General features: G+C 37.4%; 1 pseudogene; it reads left to right on the top strand.

Moving 5' to 3' along the window:
- The first annotated feature begins 238 nt into the window (after window positions 1-238).
- Window positions 239-17,214, top strand: part of LOC102502753 (glyceraldehyde-3-phosphate dehydrogenase-like) — a 19,838-nt pseudogene continuing 2,862 nt past the window's right edge.

A 17,214-nucleotide genomic window follows, 5' to 3' on the forward strand; every position in this document is an offset into this window, starting at 1 on the left:
CCTAGAGGTCAGAGTATTTCCCCAGCAGCTCTGTCCTTATAGTCACAGCTATTCAAGGGTTTGGTGCTAATTATTTTGGAAGACTTTCTGTACCTTTTCTGCTTCTTTCAGAATTTCTCTGGCTACCCTAGCACTAAGCAGCTCTAATTGAGTACCTTGGGGGAAAACATTTTCCTTCACTCAGTGACTTTCAGTTGCCATTGTTGAGAGTTTTTTTAATGGACCTGTAGTAGTGCTAATGACAACTCCTGAGAGTCTTGTCCTAGTCCCTGAGTACTTACTTGTTGGTGCTTCACAGTATGTAATTAATCTTCCAAATGTTCTCCATTATGGATGCTCAAGAACACTCTGCTTGGTCTCAGGCCTATGGACAAAGTCTAGAGAACACTTGTGCCGTAGATTACTCTTAATATCTTCAGAGGTCTGAATGGCTTTATACCTAAGCTGGTGGCTGGATCTTTATCAAATGCAAGAGGCACAGACTGGAAGCACAATACATAAAGGACCACAGCAAACAGAGAGTCCTGTCTCCTCAGTTGGCCTCAGAGCTCTCTAAGTAGGATTATCACTGCAGATGAAGATTGAGGCTCACTGGGGTTAATTAATTTGGTCAAGTGACATAGCCAGGTCAGTCAGACTCCAAACCTCGTGTGCTTAACTGTATAACTATCACAGTGTGTAATCTGCTTTCTTGGGTTACAGAAAACGTTGACTCAGAAATTTATTTTTAGTTAATATATTTTATTTTATTTTAGTTTCTTTAAGACTTAAATTTCTGATCAAGATCATACTACTTATTTACTATGCATATTTAGACAAATTTTGTCATTCAGAGAATCTCAATTTTCCTATCAGTAGAAATGGAGGAATAGAGGGGATATTCAGGAGCAATTCCAGGTCTGCTATTCAAAGATTTTGTGAAATATACATTACAGCCTCATGTTTTCCTACCCATATTGGACTATTGTGCTTTGGCATTGTAATTGCTCAGGGACCCAAAGCCACAACTAATTTTAATTGATAGAATAAGCTAGTGAGACTATAGAAATTGATGGCTAATGTCAGGATGTAATATATCATTTTTTGTTTGATCAATACATATTTGGTTAGTGCCTATTCTGTCCAAAGCCATAGACTATGTGCTGTGGAGAATCCATAGAAATAGGATAAATATCACCTGCTCTCCTAGAACTCTGTACTAAGCAGGGATGTGGCAAGCAACTGCATATCTATACTCTAAGGCAGTAATATATAAAAACATAGGATATATAAAAAGGCAATCAGCTGGGACAGTAGTAAATGCTTTCACTTGAGATATTTAAAATCTAAATTATAGACTCACTTCTGAGTCATCAACTCACTGTGTGACCATTGTAGGACACATCTCACTGAGTCTCATTTCCTGGACAATGAGAAGGTTAAGCTAGACAATATTTGAGGGAATTTTCTGTGTTGGCATTATGGGATAATATAAGATGAGATCTATTATTGTCTTAGTCAGTTTGGGCTGCCATAACAAGATATTATAACTGGGTGACTTATATAAAAAATAAATTTGTTTCTCAAAGTTCTTAAGGCTATAAATCTTAGATCAGGATGCCAGTATGCTCAGGTTTTGTTGTGGGCTCTTTTCCAAGCTGCAGTCAACTTCTTGTATCTTCACATGGCAGAAGGATATCTAGATACCTCTGTATGCTCTTATAAAAGCACTAATTCTATTCATTAGAGCTCCACCTTCATGACTTAATGACCTCCCCAAAGCCTCATCTTCAAAAAACCATTAAATTTGGATTAAAATTTCAACATAAATATTTGAGGGGGGGAATAAACATTCAGTTTATTTCAATAATTTTTGGCAAAGATGAATGAAAATAGAATATTGATTTCAGTTTTGTATTCTCAGTATCATTCCTGGGCAGAAAGGTAAATGAATTAAGTGGGTTAGACATTATTGGACAAAACTTATATAAATCAATGTTAAGAATGAATTTAAAAATTGCATTTCAGTTCAGATTAACAGCATACATAGGAGGATGGTATATGGACCTTTTGACCATTTTGAATTATTTGAAATTAAGGGATTCCTGGGGGACCAGCAGTTAGCGTAATGGCTATGTCGCTGGACTCCCACGTAGTCGACCATGGTTCGAGTCGTGGACCCGGTGGCTTAAACTCACACCAGGTGTGTGTGCATGCGTGCCCAAGATCCTGAGAGGAGAATGGAGGAGAAGAGATTGCGGCGTGGCCATACCCCCTGAGGGGTGATTTCTCGCTTTTTGTCTCTGTCTCTCTCTGCCTGTCTGACAAGCACACGTGCCCTATAGCAAAAACCTTTCAAAAAAAAATTAAGGGGTTCCTTTGGAAATGAACACAATTCTTAAAGGAAGGCAAGGATAAGATTATGAAAGATTTAACTATCAAGATAAGTAATGGACTTTTACTTGTATTGATGATATTGAGGACTACAGAAGGTGTTGATTGGTTGGTTGGTTGGTTGATTTTAAACAGGGTGGTTGTATGATGAAAATGTTATTTAGGGCACATATTCTCACTCATACATGGAAACTGAAAAAAACTGACCTCATACAAATAGAAAAAAGTATAGTGGTTACTATGGGCATGGAAAGGTGGGGAAAATTGGGCTACGGAAATGTTGGTTAATAGATACAAAATTACAATTAGAACATATTTTAGTATTCTAAGGCACAATAAGGAGCATAGTTAACTATAATTCATTGTATAGTTTAAAACAGCTATAAGGGAAGATTTTTAATGCTTCCAATACAAAATTATGAGAAATATTTGAGATGAGAGATAAGATAATCACTCTGATTTGATCACTACACATTGTATTTATGCAGTGAAAAAATCACATTGCACCCCCAAAATATTCACAATTAATATGTATCAATTAAAAAATGGTGGCATCTGGGGCCAGCAGGTGGCATGGTGGTTGAAGATGCTGGACTCCCACATGGCCAATCACAGTTTGAGTCCTGGACCCGGTAGCTTGCCTTCTCACTCCCTTTCTCTCTCTCACTCTGTCCTTCTGGTCAAATTGAAATAAATAAGTAAATAAAGTTAAATAAAATATTTCTTTAAAAAATAAAAAGTGGAATCCAAGAAGAAAGGCATTGATGGTTGTATGGAGGGCAAAATGGAGGATAATACTAGAGGCTGAGGCTCCAATGGTCCATGTGAACAATTATGAGAGATCGTGGGAATAAAGTGGAGATAAAGGTAAAAGAATGGAGGTACCAGCAACTAGCATAATGGCTATGTCACTGGACTCTTATATAGTCGACCGTGGTTTGAGTCCCGGACCTGGTGGCTTCAACTCACGCTGGGCGCGTGTGCATGCATGCCCAAGATCCCGAGAGGAGAATGGAGGAGAAGGCATTGCACTGTGGCCATCCCCCCAGGCGGTGATTTCTCTCTTTCTGTCTCTCTGTCTTTCTGGCAAGCGCATGTGCCCTATAGTAAAAACCTCTCAAAAACAAACAAACAAAAAAGATAAAAGAATGAGATATCTTCAAGAGCCACTTTAAAGGGAAACTTAGCAGGGTTTGAGGTATGAATGAGTAAAGGAATAAGTAAAATAAATGACACAAAACCAATGCCAGGATTTCTCTTAGTGGGACCTGTAAAAAGTGACTCATAGAAAGGAAACAGAGTGATCAAGGGAGAGAACAGACATGGAGGCATAGAGAAAGTATACTTTGAGACATTGATTTTGAAGGTTGGTAAGACATGTGTATATAGGAAATAATGAGCCTTAAAACAGTGAAAATGAATGAAATACTTGATTTGGTGTACAAAAGAGATGACTAAAGACAGAAATGTGGAGGAACCATCAAGTTTTTTATGGGAGAAGGATAGAGAGAGAGAAGAAAGAAAGGTGTTTCTGACAGAGTCTTGACATGCTATGATACTCTTTCTCCAGCCTCCCAGTCAGCTGAAAACACAAATGTGTACCACAGCACTTGGCCTGTTTAGGTTGGGTTGGGGACCAAACCCAAGCTTCCCATGTGGACCTTGTCTCGCATAATGGCACCCTACCACTTGGCCACCATGGTCTTGACACCAAATTTAAAGACATAAAGAGATTGTTTTGCTCTTGCTAAATGTCTTCATTATTCTTTTACATATACCCTATCTTGTCTCTCGGGTTTTTTAATCCTCTGCTCACAAACATGCTACAATCATTTCCATTTTGGAGGTAACCTTTTTCATGGCCCAGACCACCTCCCATATCCTTCAGCTTTCACCTAAATATCTATCTCAGCCTTGTTACATGCAACTTACTCCTCAGTATCCTGCACTATGGCCTTCTGAACCAAAAACTTACAGAAACAGTTCTTGCTGAGGTTCTCAATGATCTCATGTCATTAAATGTAATGCTGTTCTTTATAAGTTACTTCGTTTTCAACCTAGGTTGTAGTTTGATACTGTTGATTCTCTGCTCTTTATTGAAACACACTTTTCCCTTGCATCTTGATTTCACCAATTGTTCTTAACATTACTTCAAAAAATGTACAAATATTGAGTTAGAAAAAGAGGAGGGCAGTGATGATATATGCACAATGTAACCATGCAGGGAAATTTCAGGTCTAAGCTAGGAGACCAAAACTAGAGATGAAAAATCCTCCTTTACAATATATTTTTAATTTTAGGCTCAGAAATGTGGCAGCAAGCTTTGTTCTTTGCTACAGTAGAAATAATTGGAAACAACATTTATGGACACAATTCTTTTCTGTGTTTTACCTTGTAAGTCATAAGTGACTCTCTACTCTTTCTTTTTCTGTTGTTCAAGCTACCAGGCAGAAAGATTTGAAATCATAGACAGGAGACATGAATTATGTCTCAGAGGAGAGTAGGTTCCCTCTGAAAGACTTGGGTAATCTCAAAAGACATTTGTGTCATTTAATGAATGTACCATTTTCATACACTACATATTGTCAGTTTTCTGAGAAGATATGCTGAAGAAAAAAGTCATCAAGTGCCAAATTTCTCATGATCAAAAGACCAAGGGCGTGGAGGTAGAGGATTATCTTTGGGTAAATAAAATATATGTGTTGTATTGGGGAAATAAGAGAATAAGAGTGTGGATACCCCTGTATAAGAATCAGGGCAGAAATTTGAGAATATTAAGTCAGAAAACTTTTATTTTCTCCAGGAATAAAATGGCACGTGTTAAAATATCTTTTGTGCTGCTGTAACAAAATATCTGATTGGGTAATTTACAAAGAATACATTTATTTTTTCCAGTTCTAGAGGCTGGGAAGTCCAGAGTCAGGGGTCCTGGATCTGCCAAGGGTCTTCTTGCCTTGTCATCAGGGCAGAAAGCATAAGGGCAGTAGAGCATATAAATGAGAAAGAGGGGGTCCAAACTCATCCTTTTGATAGTAACTCACTCTTGTCATAACCCACTCTCATGATAACGGCATTAATCCATTCATGATAGAACACTCTTAACCTAGTCACCTGTTAATATTCCTACATCTTAATACTGTTGCTTTGGAGATTAAGTTTCCAAAATTTGAACTTTTGGGGACACATTCAAACCATTGCACTTATTAATAAGAATTCAAGTAGACATGGGGGTTTCTGGTTGAAGACAGTAGACTTGGGACATTTGGAAATCTCATCAAAATAAAAGTAAAATATTAAATATATACGAATGTCCAGCAAGAAGAGCAGCAAAGGGGCCATCTTTAAAGAAATAGCAACAAATATGAGATAATATATGGCAACAAATATGAGATAATATATGGCAGATTAAAAGTGGTACTCAGTGTAGGACAGAAATACACACACACACACACACACACAGAGCTTAGAATTTGTGCAGAGGAAACTTCTGCTTAGGAAGGTATTATCTCTCTATCAGCACCATAGAAAGGCTCTGAATTGAAAGATGCCAGGAAATCCCTGCCTAATGACAACTCTGCTCATCAAATCCAACTAAATGATATTTTGAACACCCCTAAGAGTTTCAGTTAGCTCTCCCATTGCTTGATTTTGAAATCTAAATGGAAAACCAAAGATCACTGACTTGAAAATAAACAAACATGTAATATTAGAAACAAAGAATAGGGCTATCTTTGTGGTGCAGCAGTAATATGTTACTCAAAGGAAGCTGGATCCCACATGGTGATTGCAGTTTGAATCCCCGGCCTAGTTGACCTGAAACACAGCAGATAAGCACATGAGTGCCCAAGATCTTTCAGGTTAGAGAACTGGAAGAAGGGGACAGTGGCATAACTAGATCTTGTGAAGGGTGTTCTTCTTTCTATCTCTCTCTCTCTCTTTCATGTGTTTGCCCATGCACATTATCACAATTAAAAAAAAAAAAAAAAAACAATGAAAAGGAGAAATACTAAATATGCAGATCAAAAACACAAAAGTACTAGCAAACATAATTCAAGAAAGAAGGGTTCTATGAAAAAGAAATGATCAGGGAACCAGCAGTTAGCGTAATGGCTATGTTGCTGGACTCCCACGTAGTCGACTGCGGTTCGCGTCCCGGACCCGGTGGCTTAGAACTCACGCCGGGCGCGTGTGCGTGCGTGCCCAAGATTCCGAGAGGAGAATGGAGGAGAAGGGATTGCGGCGTGACCATCCCCCCTGGGGGGTGATTTCTTGCTTTCTGTCTCTATGTCTCTCTCTGTCTGTCTGGCGAGTGCACACGCCCTACAGTGAAAATCTCTCAAAAAAAAAATGATCAGACAACAAGAAAGCACTATGAAAACTAAAATGATTTCCTACATATTGTATTTAACATTAGGATTAGAAAATAAAATTGATACAATTTCCCCCAGAAAATTGAATGCAAAAAAACCCCAGAGATAATAATATCAATACCCAATATTTAATATAGCGTTTTCTCTGTGGAAAGCATTTCTCCAAGTATTTCACATACATCAACTGACATAATCCTCTTTACCACTTTAAGGGGTACATATTGTCAGTGTACAATTTTTATAGATAAGGAAACTGAGACATGGAGAGGTCTCAGGTCACAAAGCTACAAAGTAGGTCCACTGTTTAGGGTTTCACATTGCCTAAACCAAGACGTTTAGCTATGATTGTAAAGTTTTAGGAACATTCTGCTTTCAAGCTCATCTAAATTAGCAACAGAATTCAGTTCTTTAAGATTGTACCTAGGTGTGAAGTCCCCATTTCTTTGTTAGCTGTCAGCCTGGAATAGTTTTCACCATCTAGAGGCTGACCACATCCCTTGGTCCATGCTTTCCTCCTTATTCAAACACAGCAAAAGTACTTTAGTCCTTCTCATATTTCAAATCTCTCTGACTTGTCCTGCCACATCTTTCTGATTCACTCATACTTTTAAGGGCTCATGTGCTTTCATTGGGTTCACATTTTAATCCAGAATACTCCTTTCATTTTAAGGTTAAATTCACAATCCTAATGGCATCTTCAAAGTCCCTTTTTGTCTTCAACATAATCACCAGTGTGATACAAGAGGGCAAAGGTCATGGACTGCAGACCACATACTCTGTAGTGCTAAAGTTGCAGGGATAAAAAATCAGATAAGTTAATTGTAGTATATCCATAAAATTGAATGTTACTCAGCAGTAACAATGAACTATTACAATAACATAAATATATCATAAAATAAGTTAGATTAGATACCAGAATGTGACATAGAGGTTAAAGTGCTAGATCCCACATGACCCCGCATGCATAGTTTGAGTTCCAGACCTGGTGGCTTGAGAATCACACAGGGCGTATTTATGTACATGCCCAAAATACCGAGAGAAGGCTGCAGGAGAAGGGATTGCAACGTAGCCATCCCCCCAAGATATGATTTCTTATTTTCCCTCTCTGTCTCTGGCAAGTACATGTCCCCTATAGCAAAAAGAAAATAAACAAATAAACAAAAAAAATTAGACCGTACAAAAGAAGCTATATACAAAGGAGTACATATTGTGTCACCACATTTATACTATTTTCTCAGGTTGAAGTAATATGTACTGACAGAAAGTAGATCATTTACTTATTGAAACTCAACCTAAGGAGGATACCTGTAAGAAATCATGAAGAAAGATTTTGTGATGATGAAAAATGTTATAACTTGATTTGGATGATATTTACATGGGTACGCACTTTCATTAAACTCATTAAAATGTATATTTAAAATAAGTCCACATTATTATAATTGAAAAATAATCCAAATGAGTTGATTTTTTAAAGTTTATTTATGTATTTCTTCCTTGTAAGAGACAGATTGAAAAACAGAGAGACTGGCACCTCTAATAGGGTCCACATACTGCAATCCACCCATGGTTAGCCTGGATCATGGGCACACATGCATGTTTAGTGTGTTCAGGAGGTCCAAGAACAAAAACCCAGGACCTTTGTCATGTGTGTCCCATTGCATTACTGCTATACTACCATCTGGTCCCGAACAAGGTTGATTTTTAAAAACTCAAACCAGTAGGTCCAATAGCAAATAAGAATTCCAGAATAAGATAACTGAGAAAATGGAAAAAAGGAACATATTCCTGAACAAAACAAAATTTTCCAGAGTTGAAGGAAATAAATCTTCAGATAATAAGAGCAATATAAAGTGCTCAAGAAAGAAAAAATAATGACTTTCTCACATGCACTTATTTCTGAGAAAGAAGAGAGAAAAAAAATCCTAATGTTTTCCAAGACACAAAACTCAGTCACCTGTGGTTAAGGTGATATAAGGATGACAGTGCCATCAGATGTTCCATTAACAGCCATAGACACTAGAATACAATGAAAACTTACATAAAATTTATAAGAAAAACTAGAATGTTATCTCTGACACTATTAGTCAAACCTCATAGTACAATAAAGACAAATAAAAACTCAGAAAGTTTGCCCTCCTAGTCTTTTCCTTAGGACATTCTTCACAGATATAATCCATCAAAATAAGAAAATGAATTATAAAAGAAGATAATGAATTCCTGGAAGAATAGTGAAAGAAATTCCTAGGATAATGCTGCAGGCCTAAAACATGACCAGTTTGAAATTTGAGTTAGAGTGGGTGGATGATGAGCTCCCTACAGACAAGGAAAATAAAGCGACCTCCATAAATGAGATCATATGATTGAAAATTGAAAGGACTACTAAAGGGACTATAGCAGTGTAACCTCTGTGCACTCTCAAAACTGATTGATCAGGGCCTCCTTTAAGCCCCTTGCTGAGAATAAATGGATGATAAGTGAATTGAAATGAATGAGAAAAGGACAACAGAGACAAAGGCAAGATAAGATTCATGCCAAAGAAGGGGAAAGAGGAAGGACAAAGAATTTCAGAAATCCAGCCACCATATTTATGAACACTATGCAAAACAACATAAAATTAATTTCATATAATAGTGAATAACCAAATGTCATTAAGACAATTTCTCATGAAGTTATTATTAAAACAGAAAACAAAAGAAGAAGCATAACATCCCACAAATTACAAAAGCATCATTTAAAATTTAAAATATTCAGTAAAAAGGTAATAGACTCAGGAAAGAAATAATAATTTTTTCTTTGCAGAGGTTTTATTTTTATTTATTTATTTATTTTTGCTATAGGGTGCTTGCGTTTGCCAGAAAGACAGAGAGAGACAGAGAGACAGAAAGCAAGAAATCACCCCCTACGGGAGATGGCCACACCACAATCCCTTCTCCTTCATTCTCCTCTCGGGATCTTGGTCACACACGTACATGCACCCAGCATGAGTTTAAGCCGCTGGGTCTGGGACTTGAACCGTGGTCGACTACATGGAAGTCCAATGACATAGCCATTACGCTAACTGCTGGTCCCCAGAATTAACAATTTTTGAAAAACAAAGACTAGAAGGAATAGGGAATGAAAAAACTCAGTAGTGTCTTTAATGATAGAAAATAAGAAGAAATCTTTGTAAAAATATCCCTTCAATATATACCGAGCTTCCGCACTCTATGACGGAAACTCAATTACTAAAGGATATAGAAACAAAGTTAATGGTGTGAATACCAGACACAATGTGGGAAGAGGGTGGGTGAAGGAGTAGAGTCTGAGGAAGGACATTAAAGAGAAAAATAGAGAGGCAAATCCTTAATGGGACAAAGAAATGGGTTATTATCTGTTGAAGATAACTTTATAGTATTATCAACTGGACTGGTGAGAAATGTACACATGTTGGAATATTCACTTTGCAAGCTAAATAACATAATTGAATGTATAAAAGAACTTGTCATTTTAAAAAGTTTAAATAAAAAGAAATCCCTTAAAAAATTGCCAGAGGACACTTGTGCTTACCAAAGAGAGAGAGAGAGAGAGAGAGAGAGAGGGAGAAAGCACCCTCCATGGTGAATGGTCATGCCACAATCCCCTCCCTCTACTCCACCTCTCCCTTCTCCTCTACCTCTCCCTCCCTCCCTTCGGGATTTTGGACACACGTGCAGACATGCCTGATATGTCCTTTATGATACCAAGTGTGGAAATTGAACCATGTGGTCAGATATGAGATTCACCTCTCTCAACCACTAGATCACAGACTATCTCTAAAAATAAACTTCTAATTAATGAGAAAAAAAAATGGAGATAAAGTGAAATTTAGACAAAAGGATAAATATTGAAGATAGGAAAGGATATATTATGTATATATTTATCTATCTATCTATATATGTATGTATATATAATTAGAGTCCCAGAGGGAAAAGCAGACAGCATGGCATGGTAGTTAAGGGCGCTGGACCTCCATGTGGCCGACAGCAGTTCAAGTTCCTGACCTGGTAGCTTGTTTTCTCACTTTCTCTCTTTCTTTCTCTGGTCAAATTTAAAATAAATAAATGAAGTTAAATAAAATAATAGTGCCAAATTTTAAAAAATCTAGTCATCAATTTGGGGGCACTTGTGTTGATTCCATGTCTTAGTAATTGTAAATAATATGCAATAAACATGGATGTGGGAGTGTCAAAAACCAGTCATAATAATAAAAGAGTTCTGAAGAAGAAAGCTAAAGGAATAAAATACTACTACTATTGAGAATCTTAGCTCAAAAATATTCCTTGAATAAAACTATTTTGGAACAACATATTAAAACAGCATGCTTTAAGTTTTAAGCAAATTTCCTTACCATTTTTCAAAACTGCTTTCCTTGAAATTACCAGCTGAACTTGCTATTGAAAGTAGTTAGATTATTTATGAAATTGTGTGATCAATAAAATATGGGGTAAATAAAAATGGAAAACAACTGTAGATACCAGAGATAGTGTGAGAAGAAGGTGAAAAAGGACAGAGGGTCAGAAATAAGGGGATATATACACACACACACACACACACGCACACACATATATATATATATATATATGAAACTAGAAATGGAAAATTATTGATGATAACATGCATGATTAAGCCACTATGCAGTATATTCTGGATGGGAAACCACATTTTGTATGCTGTGACGATGCTTAGGGGATGAATGTAAATTAATTAATTAAAAAAAGTTTCAGGAGAAAAAAGAGAAAACATAAAAATCTGTTTTTCTTGAAATTAAAAAAATGCATATTTGATGACTACAGTAAGCTATATAGCCCCAGCTAGGTGCTACTTTATACTATGTACATTCTACTCACTGAGTTCTATGCCTAAAGTCAGACTTGTGTTCATGGATATGTATATATCAGCTGTGCTTGCTACTGGAAATATTTAGATTAATTAAGTTCATTAGTTAGTCAATAAAATGGGGGGTGGCATAGAAAGCAACCACGGATACCACAGACAATGTGGGAGGAGGGTGGGACACGGCAGAGGGTGAGAGATAGGGAATCAAGGATGGGGAAAAAAGCAAAATATACAGGAAACAAGAAATGGAAAATTATTTGTTGATGATAACAGAAATGTTGATGTGCTTGATTGAGCCAATATACAGTGTATTCTGGATGGAAAATCTCATTTTTATGCTGTAATGATGTATAGCGAATGAATGTAAATAAATAAATTTAAATTAAAAAAAGAAAATGCATGCTACATACCTGAAAATATTGATCCCAAACCAACAGCACAAAAGTACATTCTGGTAAAATCAATGGATTTTTTTAAAAAATAGAAATCCTTTGAACATTGTTCTAGTCCATTTTTTGTTGCTATAACTTAATGCTGCAGACTAGGTAATTAATAAAAAATAGTTTATTTAGCTCACAACTCTAGAGGTCCAGGGTTGAAGGACTATATCTGGCAATGGTCATCTTCCTGATGGTGGGGACTCTGAAGAGTTCTGAGGTGGCAAAGACCATAACATGCCAAGAGGATAAGAGCATGTGCCATCTCTGTTCTCTCCTCCCTTCTTATACAGCCACCAGCATTCCATCATCAGGGTCTCACTCTGATGATCTTATTTAATCATAATCATCTCCCAAAGCTCCCACCTCCTAATACCATTGTTGGATTAAGTTTCCACATTGTTAATACCATCACAGCCAATTCCATCACATGAATGGATGTGGGGGACTCATTTAAACCACAATAAACATCTAGCAAAAAAAGATCAGATCAGCCTATTTACAAAGGAAAGAAAATTAGAATATCATGAGACTTTATGCCAGAAGAAAATAGAATGCTATATTTAAGATACCCAGGAAAAAAAAGTGGAAGATAAGAACTCTATATCCAGCAAAACTGACTGATAACTAAAAGAGGTACGGATGGTTACCGACATGTAAGGATTCAGGGACTATCACTCCCATGAGCACTTCTTGAGGAAGCCAGTAGAGTTTCAGTTTTAGACAATTGAAATAACTAAGGAGATGGCAACTGGGCTGGTGTGTAAAGCAAATCATTAATAATTTATAAACTTTTTACTGAAAAAAGTTTTAATCCATATAGAAGCATGGAAAACTTCAGCATTATTACACTATAAAGCATAAATCCTATTAACCTTGACACTATAAAAAGTAAAGAAACAAGCTGACATAGCTGGAAGAAGGTAGTGAATGAGATGTAAAGGGTAAGTTTTTCAACTTACATAGGAAACCAAGAGGTTTGTTTTTTTGTTAATGGATCAATAAGTAGAATGCTTTAATCATCCTACTTGAAGCTGCAGAGGTGATCACAAAAGCCTGTCTTTCCACTGTGTCAATGAAAGGGTTTCTGAAGGCTCCTCTTGCCGGACCCTCGCTCCAAATACCCCAGTCTACCGAAGTGACCTATATGCAGACAACTGGACTCTAAATCCTAGCATTTTAAATATTACACAGGGTAATACAGGTACAAAATATGTATGATTTGGGTTCATTCGTGTAAACAGCAGTATCCTGAGCCCAAATAATTTCTCCACCCTGGTTCCTGTATGTTTCCTAGCCTAAGTCTCCAACCTCCCATTGAATCTGCAAGCCACCTGACATTCTGCCAATAAAGCCCATTTTTGCTGTTGTTTAAATTACTTGGAGAGTGTTTTGTTGGTGGTGGGTGGGTGTGAGGACAATCAAAGAATCCAAATCCAGTTGATTTTATAGTTTCTTTTGGCTTTCCTCCAGATTACTCTAAGAGAAGACTGAGAGCAAAAAAAAAAAGAGATTTTTCTAAGTCACACACTGGATTAGCAACAGATATTTCAATTTAAGAGATAGACCAAAGAAGACTGAATGCAGAGGGTGGATAGGAAAATAATTTTGAAATTTTTGCATAGGGGTTGCCAAGTATTAGCCCCCTCCTATGGAATGATATAAAAAGTGCTGAGAGTTCACTCTTCCCTAAATGATTTCTTTTCAGCCTACTGAGAGGTCTAAACTCCCAACAGACTGAGACTTTGGAGTGCTGCCAATCCCTGACCCAAGCCATTCAGCTAAACTGCCAGAACACACTGATGACAAGAGATGCTAATTACTGGAGATTTGTTTTCATATGGAACATGAAACTTTCTCATTACTGGAGGATTTGCATCAGTTAAATTATACAGATTCTCAATGATGACAGAATGTGCTCATTTTGATCAGATTGTACTAATACTGCATGGATGTCTTACCTCCTAATTGGCAGCAAAATGGAAGCCAGAATGAAGCAGTAAATACTTAGAGGAAGGTGAGAAGGAATTCTGGAATTTTCTGGTTACATGAGGGTACTAAAGAAGTAGAAAGAAAGTCCAGGAAAAAGCACTGATGTAAGCCCAGAGAAAGTCTGTTATTCAGGTTGTCTTAGTGGTGGAATGAAAGATATAAAGAGGATGGACATCTATCAGTTGAGCATCTACCATGTTTCAGATTCCTTATGTATATGATCTCATATGATTCTCACTATAATCCTATGGAGACAGGGAGTATTATTTTTATTTTGGGGGGGAGTTTTTTTGTTTTATTTTTTTATTTTTATTTTTATTTATTTTTTTGCTATAGGTTATGTGCGCTTGCCAGAAAGACAGAGAGAGACAGAGAGACAGAAAGCGAGACCCCTCCCCCCCAGGGGAGGTGGCCATGCAGCAATCCCTTCTCCTCCATTCTCCTCTCGGGATCTTGGGCACACACACACAGGCACCTGGCATGAGTTTAAGCTGCCAGGTCCAGGATTCGAACCGCAGTCGACAACATGGGAGTTCAGTGACATAGCCGTTATGCTAACTGCTGGTTTCCCGAGACAGGGAGTATTATTAATGTTCTTGGTATTAAACTGAGGAAATTGAGAAGCTCAGAAGGGAAACATGACTTCCAAAGGTCAACAGCAGATCAGTGACTTAACTTCAAAGCCAATGTCATTTCTGATTAGCTACTTCTGAACATAGTAGGTGCTTAATACAAGAGAATTTGAAGAGATATATCTGGAAGTGGAGTCCCAATGTGAATGTTAAAATCCAAGGCTGATTTTTACCGTAGTCCCTAGTCTGCAGAGCATAGGAAGTTCTGAGTGAGGATGTGTTTTTCATATTCATTTTAATCTAAAATGTTTGACAAGTATTAGATGATCTGAAGGATAAAAAGGCCACGGTGGGCCCTTTGCAAAATGTGTCTGTCTTATCTACATAGTTGGAGACTCTCTGAACATCAAAATTGCATTTCACTGAATAAGGTAGGGGAGAGAAGGAAAGTGCAGACTTTCCCTCTAAATTGTTCCTAGACTAATATTCAGAGAATATTGTTCGTGGGTTGGGTGAGGGAAGATGGATGGCTGTCACTGCACCTTCTAGCTGCCTTGTTTCCTGGCTGAGGAGATTACATGTCTGAGAATAGTGTCTGTCTGTATCATTTTCCCCCAAAGCATTAGGCTTTGTATAGTTGAAAATACAGTAATCTCTGCCCAGTCATATGGTTATGTTCCTAAGACAGAGTAAATTCAGATTCTAAAAGAGAAACACAGTACATTATTGCAAAAGTGCCCAACTCAAGGAGATTGGGGCAGGGGGCACATCTCCAGGGTTCCAGGGCTCTCTCTCCACTCTGATTATTTTGAGGACATTTAAGACAGTCCAGTATACTGTGTGCCTCATTGGGGCTTGGAGCTTATAATATGTAGATTTACTTATTGCTGTATGTTCAGCATTTGGCACATGGGCATACCACATATTTGGCAACTAATAAGTACTTTTTCCACAGATGATGAAATTCCCCATCATCTTGTGATGTACACTATATTATGAACTCATTGAAGACAGTGACATGTCTTATTTGTCTTTGATCTTCCCATGACTGGCATAGCATTGATTCTTAATAAATATTGAATAAGCAAACCTTTCACAAGAAAATCTGAGGCTAGTTTATCCATCCTTGTCTTCATCCTATCTTTTCTTTCTGTGCTTTTCAATGTCCCGTAACACTCTTTTCATTTAGTAACTTCATAGGGAACTAAATTTAATGCAGAACTGCCAACCTTTGACAAGAAATGAGAAAGAGTCTTCTAAACTCAGAATTAAGGAGAAGGCTACTGACCTTGAACTATGAAATATTGCTTTCAGGGACCAAAAATGAAGTTTTTTGCTGAGTCTTCACCCTCCAGATTCATTTCTAGAGTAGTAAAGTATTTTCTGGGCTAAGTCCCTCTTTTATCTTGCTAAAGGAAGTGAGATTGCAGATCACCTCCTTCTGCCGACCTGTGAATGCTCAGATTGAACTTCAAGAATTAGGAAGAAATGCACAACCCATCAGATGACCAGAAATTACTGCAGGGGCACAAGAAATATGAGAACGCAAGAAAATATCTCTCTTCCAAGAGAAAAGAATAACTTCTTTTCATCCACAGACAGTACAATGGAACTCACAGAAATGTCAGATAAGGAATTTAGAATATTCATAGTGGCAGAGCTAACAGAGATGCAAGAGAAGAGAGACAATGAACTACAGAAGATGCAGGGGAAAAGAGCCAACAAGTTCCAGGAGATGAGGAAGTTTTTGCAGAATCTGAAAGAGGAAATATGCATCATAAAAATATTCAAACGAAACTATTAAAGATGAAGGCTGCAATACAGGAAATAAAAACCTCTATTGAAAGTATTAAAATCAGACTAGATCATACAGATTGAATCTCAGATATAGAAAACATAATAGCTGGACTAGAAAAATCCACCATGAAGACTGAGAAAATAGTCCAAAAATTGAAAATAATATATGAGAAATACTAGATACCATTAAACACCCAAACATCCAGATAATTGGTATCCCAGAGGGTGAAGAGACTAATAAGGGCATTGAAAATTTATTCCATGAAATCCTGGAAGAAAACTTTTCAAACCTAGAGAAGCATTCAAAGATCCAGTCCCAAGAAATACAAAGGACCCCAAATAGAATTAACCCAAGAAGATCTTCTCCAAGACACATTATAGTCAGATTGACCAAAACCACAGACAAAGACAAGATACTACGATTGGCAAGAGAGAAACGTCAAGTTACCTACAAAGGATATTGCATCAAGCTAGCAGCAGACCTCTTATTGGAAACAATGCGAGCAAGGATAGAATGGGAAAATATATTCAAAGTGTTAAGGGAAAAATTATTTCAACCAAGAACACTGTACCAGGGAAGATTATCCTTCATATGGGAAAAAAAGACAAGAACATTCTGGGACCAGCAGTTAGCGTAATGGCTGTGTCGCTGGACTCCCACATAGTCGACCATGATTCGCATCCCGGACCCAGTGGCTTAAAACTCACTCTGGGTGCATGTGTGTGCGTGCCCAAGATCCCAAGAGGAGAATGGAGAAGGGATTGCAGCGTGACCATCCCCCCTGGGGGGTGATTTCTCGCTTTCTGTCTCTCTGTCTC

This window comes from Tupaia chinensis, unplaced genomic scaffold (assembly GCF_000334495.1).
Source record: "Tupaia chinensis unplaced genomic scaffold, TupChi_1.0 Scaffold000706_1, whole genome shotgun sequence".
Lineage (NCBI taxonomy): Eukaryota > Metazoa > Chordata > Mammalia > Scandentia > Tupaiidae > Tupaia > Tupaia belangeri.